The following is a 6,000-nucleotide window of genomic DNA, read 5'->3' as shown; positions in this document are numbered from 1 at the left end:
CTAAAGACGAAGATTAGGGGCTCATGGTTCACGTCCTATGACCCATCCCACCCTGCCCCGCTGGTTGGACCGGTGACCCCTGACCAGAGGCTTGCTACCAACCTTTGACCTTGACTGGAGGCAGAAGGTGAGTCTGGCCTGCCCAGTGCTCGCGCTAGGAAACAGGAGTGGGGCGCCAAGAAGTATGCCATGGGGAGTGGGCACTGATTTGGAGCTGAGTAATAGAGAATTTGACTGGCCTTTTTCCCTAGTTTCTGGGGGCAGCCAGGGTTTAGAAACCTTTGGAATTTCCCAAGCGTTACCCGTTCCTGGTGATGGATCCCTTGGACCACACCTGCTGGTTTATGTTAACAAGGTGACTCAGGAAAATCCAACAAAGTGATTACAGGGTTGGGACCTCGAGTGATGATGGGGGATGGGGAGTGTGCGTAGGGGAGGGGGGATGGAGATGGAATCACATGGGCAACGATTCAATCATTCTTGCTGACTTCATGGAACCCCAATAAAACGTCCGACACCAAAGCTCAGGTGAGCTTCCCTGGTTGGCAGTACTCTGCGTATCGTCACACAGGGACGTGCCAGGAAGATAGCATGTCCCTGGGGACGACACCTTAATACATCTCTCCCTTTGTTCTGATTTGGGTCCCTGTGTCATAAAAACACTGTAACCCTAAGTATAGCACTTTCCTGAGTTCTATGAATAGTTCTAGCAAACGACCGGACCTGAGGGGGTGGTGAGAACCTCCACATTTGTAGCCAGCTGATTAGAAGGGAGCCTGGCCTGGGGACTCTAGAACTTGCATCTGGGACTGAAGTGAGAGCCGTCTTGTGGAGACGGTACCTTTAACCTGGGAAGTTTGGCCCAACTCCAGGGAGTTGGCATCGGAAGCCATTGCCGTAGAATTTGCTAGTTTCCTTTGTGTAAATACTCCTGCGGTGGTTCTAAAGTTAGCTTAGAACATATGATCAGGGCTTCCCTGGTGGCGCGGTGGTTAAGAAACCGCCTGCCAATGCAGGGGACACGGGTTCGAGCCCTGGTCCGGGAAGATCCCACACGTCGCAGAGCAGCTAAGCCCATGCGCCACAACTACTGAACTTGCGCTCCAGAGCCCATGAGCCATAACTACCGAGCCCATGAGCCACAACTACTGAAGCCTGCGCACCTAGAGCCCGTGCTCCGCAACAAGAGAAGCCACCACAATGAGAAGCCCACGCACCACAATGAAGAGTAGCTCCCACTTGCCACAACTAGAGAAAGCCCACACGCAGCAACAAAGACCCAACGCAGCCAAAAATAAATTAATTAAAATAAATTAATTTAAAAAAAGAACATACGATGCCACCTGCTCCCTAAGATGGGTCACCCTCACGGTGCTCCGCATGGCCTCCCTCCCTGAGGCAAGATTCTATGCTCAGGGACCCCCATGCTGGTCCTCGGGAATCATCTATTTATGGAAATTGCTTCCACACCCTGGAGGAGGGTGCTACTTCTCTCCATCTCTACCAAAAGCCGAAACACTGTTTTGTTTCCTTTTTAAAAAAAGAATTTTTAATGAAAAATCTTCTGGCCCTAACTTCTTTCACACAGAAGGCAATTTCGAACCCCTGGAGATCCCTGGGGGCTGTCTTGACATCACATCCCAGCAGGGGTCTCCTTGACATTTCCTCTCTGGTCCCACTCAGGCCCTGGGGAACTGGGCAGGGGGCAGTTCTGCAAGGATTGCTGTAATCCTAGGTTCTCACTGAGGCTGTAATTTAGAATCCATGTGTGGTAATATTAACAGAACCACCTACCACATGCCTGACATTTTAAAACCCACGCTGGGTGGTTTTACTACACTCACAACACGACCTGCCCTGAGGACCAGCGCTCACTCCCTCTCTCTGCAGAGGCCTCTGCTCTCGCTTTCCACCCACCCGATGGCCAGAGCAGAACCAGCTCCTTTGCAGAGTCCAAGGATGAAACAAACCAGAGAGTTCTAGAGAAGGTTTTTATTATCCAAGAGCTAAATTAGAGCCTTGATATAACACAAAGCATCCAGTAGTGACTACAATCTTCTTCCCCTCTACAGTCATCCCTTTACCAGGGATGGGCCTTTAACCAGAGCAGTCATGTGTGACACTGACCTTGGGACACGTCAAGATCATTCTAGTTCACAGCCTCTCTGCTCATATCTGTGTCTTTTCCTAAAGGCGTCCCATGCAGAAGTGTGGACTAATCCTCCTCCTCGGCCTTATGCTCCCATGACAGGATACATTTGTGGATTGAGAATACAATGCAGGGACCCAAACAAAACAGGCCTGGGAATAAAGATATAATGAATCTTTCCATAGTGAAGGCAGGGGCTTCTGCTTCCAACAATGTGATAGACTGCAGAGCAAAAATACCCTGCTATGAAATACCCAGAAATGCTGCAAGAAATATAATAAATGTCCTTTTAAAATACATGGATGGGTCCACAGAAAAGTAAAAAGACCTAGAGCCAAACATTTTGGAGAGTGTGTTCATTTTCTGTCACTGCCATAACAAATGACAACAAACTTAGTGGCTGAAGACAACATAAGATTTATGTACTTACAGTTTTGAGGGTGAGAAGTCCAACACTGGTCTCACTGGGCTGCATTCTATGGGAGAATCCACTTCTGTAGCTTTTGCAACTTCTGGAGCCCACCTGCATTCCTTGGCTCATGGTCCGACCTCACCTTCACAGCCAGCGTTGCCTTCCTCTGACCATTTTTCTGTAGTCACTCCACCCTCTGACCCTCTTCTGCCTCCTTCCCCCACTTATATGGATCCTGTGATTCCTTCTATGAGACCCACCCAGATAATCAGCACCCTCAATTCCCTCTTTGCCATGTCCTCTAGCATATTCCCAGGTTCTGGAGATTAAGATGCAGAAATCTTTGGGGTGAGGGACATTATTCTACTACAGCAAGAAAACCAAAGTCCAAAAAAAAAGGGTGGAGGGGTGCTAACACTTCGGCTGCCTTGGATGGGGGAGGTTAGCAGTTTTCAAAGGGTTTGCATTTCAATGACCATGAAGGCAAGAGAAGCCGGAGCACAGCAGAGGGGGATTAGAACTGAGCATCCGCCCTCATAAAAAGGTAGGAGCCTTAAAGTTTTTCACTTTCAAAGAATACATAAAAATCTGTCCAGTGGCAAATAAAAGGGGGAGGCTACAAAAGAATTTGTCTCAAATTGTCTTAAAATGTGCCCATGGGGATACACAGCCACAGGCCTGCCCTCATGCATTGACCTTCCAGGAACCCACTGCTGAGAAACAAGTAAACAGCAGCTCTGTGCTGTGAACATCACTGGGGTATCTGGCAAAAGCAACTGTAGAGCTCCTTTAGGGAACCCACCCTCAGTATGGGCTGCATGTGTTCTACAGTTAAGGCCCCACCCATGGGGATGTGCAGTCTAGACCCACAGAGCAAGCAAGGAACAAGACATTGTGAGCAAAAGCCAACAGAGATGAGGAGCCACTGAAGCAGACTCCCAAGAACTGGAGATAACAGAACAGGTAGATACAGATTGTAAAGTAATTACATTGAAGATCATCAAAGAATAAAGGAAGGAGTCAGAGCGTGATATAGGAGCAAGATGCTATTAAAATATATTACTAGGCTTGCTTAAAAATAACCAAATAGTGTTTATAGGATGGAAAATAATGGTATTGAAATGGAAAACTCAATGGACAAGTCAGCTGAAGAGGGCAATAGTGAACTGGAAAATAAGTCTGAAGAAATTCCTGAGAGTGCCACTCGGGAGAGATGGAGATGGAAATTTTGCGAGAAAAGATAAGAGACATGGAAGACAGAATGAGAGGTCCAACTTCTGCTTAATAGAAGTTCCTGAAGGAATGTATGGAAAGAAGAGGAGAAAGAACAGTTTTTCAAAAAGATAATGGCTGAGAATTTTCCATAATTGATGAAGGACATGAATCTTCTAATTTAGGGAGTAAAATGAGCTGTAAGTAAGAGAAATAAAAATAATGAAATTGGAGAACTTTAAGGACAAGGACAGCAAGAGAGAAAAGATAAATTGCTACAAAGTACAGATAGACTGACCTCAGACCTCTCAATAGCAATAAGCAAAGCCTAAAGACAGCAGAATAATATCTTCAAAATGCTGAGAAAAAATAACAATTAATAGAGAGTTTTATACTCAAATAAATGACTCAAGAAGGAGGTGACCTCTAGCTCTAGCTACAAATGTACAGGACAAACAGAGGATAGAAGAACATGCTAAGTGAGACTGCAGGATGAGATCAACAATGCTCAGACTGTGGGGAATTACACAGGACAAACACCTTGGTTTCCTCAACAAATAAATTGCAAGGAAATCTTGAAAAAGAAAGAAAAAAGAGGAAGAAAAAGAGAACCCTAAAAGACACTTAAGAGACATATCAGTCAGTCTCAGTGATTGGGTCTCATTTGAATTGATTCAAACTATTTTTTTAAATTATAGTCATGAAACAACTACAAGTTTGAACACAGACTGGATATTTAATAATAATAATGAATCATTAAATTTTTATGTGTTATTATGGTATTATGAGGTTTTTCTTTTAATAATCCTTATGGTTTATTAACAGATGTAATGATACTATGTGTAGGTTTGCTTCAAAATAATCTAGTGAGTGGAAATATGCATAAAGCCAGATTGATTATGAGTTGACTTTTGTTGAGGTTGGATACATCAGGGTTCATTATTCTATTTATGATTGTTGTTTGAAATTTTTCACAATAAAGATACAATAATAACAGTTATCATAAAATAAATTATAAAATAAATAGAGGGACTTCCCTGGCAGTCCGGTGGTTAAAACTCCATGCTTCCAATGCAGGGAGCACAGGTTCGATCCCTGGTTAGGGAACTAAGACCCCACATGCTGCACGGTGTGGCCAAAAAATAAAACAAATAGAATTATTTTCTACTATAAAATAAATATTTTCTATTATAAAATAAATATAATTATAAAATAAATTCTCTTGAAAGTCTTCTTCCAAGTTGAAAACAGTATGTTTCTTAATTGTGTTTGTATTTCTGTAGGCATGTTCTTTCATGGTATGTACTTTAACTTTCCAAGTAGTTAAATTATTATAATTAGATATACCATATTAACTAGAAATTGTAAGAGCATAACCAAAAAGAAACATCTAAATGAACCAGTTGGAACTGCTAATAGTTCATGATCCAACCAGTTATAATAGAATAATTCTGCATTCTTCTGTTGGTAGGAGTCCAAGTAACAGGAAATTTCTGGATCAGATGCAGCTGTTGTTTATAATGTTGTATTTGGCTGACAAAAGTAAACTAGTTTCTAAATTGCTATTACACATTTTGTTCCTGAGATTTTAAAAATTTATGATCCTCTCTGTTAATTACTTCTACTAAGTGTTGGTCCCCATTTAGTGTCACAAATCTGGAAATTTTTTTTCTATTGCATTTATAAAACATTTTTAATTGATGAAGGATAAATCAATTTTAGATGAAGTTTAAAGTGGATGCAACTCGTTGGATTGTGGATGATTGTACTTCATTTGTTTGTGATGAATGATTATGCATGAATTTAATTTCAAGCTATGATGATTGATAGTTATAAAACTGGGAATAAATACATACTTGCTGCGATTGTAAACTTCTGCACTGTACCAGAAGAAAAAGGTAAAATTCTAAAGATATTTTTTAAAAAGTCTTCTTCCAAGAGAACAGATAGATAAATTGTGCTGTATTAATATAATGAAATATTATAAAGAGTTAAAATGAAAGAAACAGAGCTACATGTAACAACATGAATAACTCACTTAAAACAATGCTGAGGGCCTCCCTGGTGGCGCGGTGGTTGAGAGTCCGCCTGCCGATGCAGGGGATACGGGTTCGTGCCCCAGTCTGGGAGGATCCCATATGCCGCGGAGCGGCTGAGCCCGTGAGCCATGGCCGCTGGGCCTGCGCGTCCGGAGCCTGTGCTCCGCAACGGGAGAGACCACAACAGT

The sequence above is a fragment of the Mesoplodon mirus genome (assembly GCF_964341445.2).
Source record: "Mesoplodon mirus genome assembly, chromosome: 8".
Lineage (NCBI taxonomy): Eukaryota > Metazoa > Chordata > Mammalia > Artiodactyla > Ziphiidae > Mesoplodon > Mesoplodon mirus.
This window is presented reverse-complemented; position numbering follows the sequence as displayed.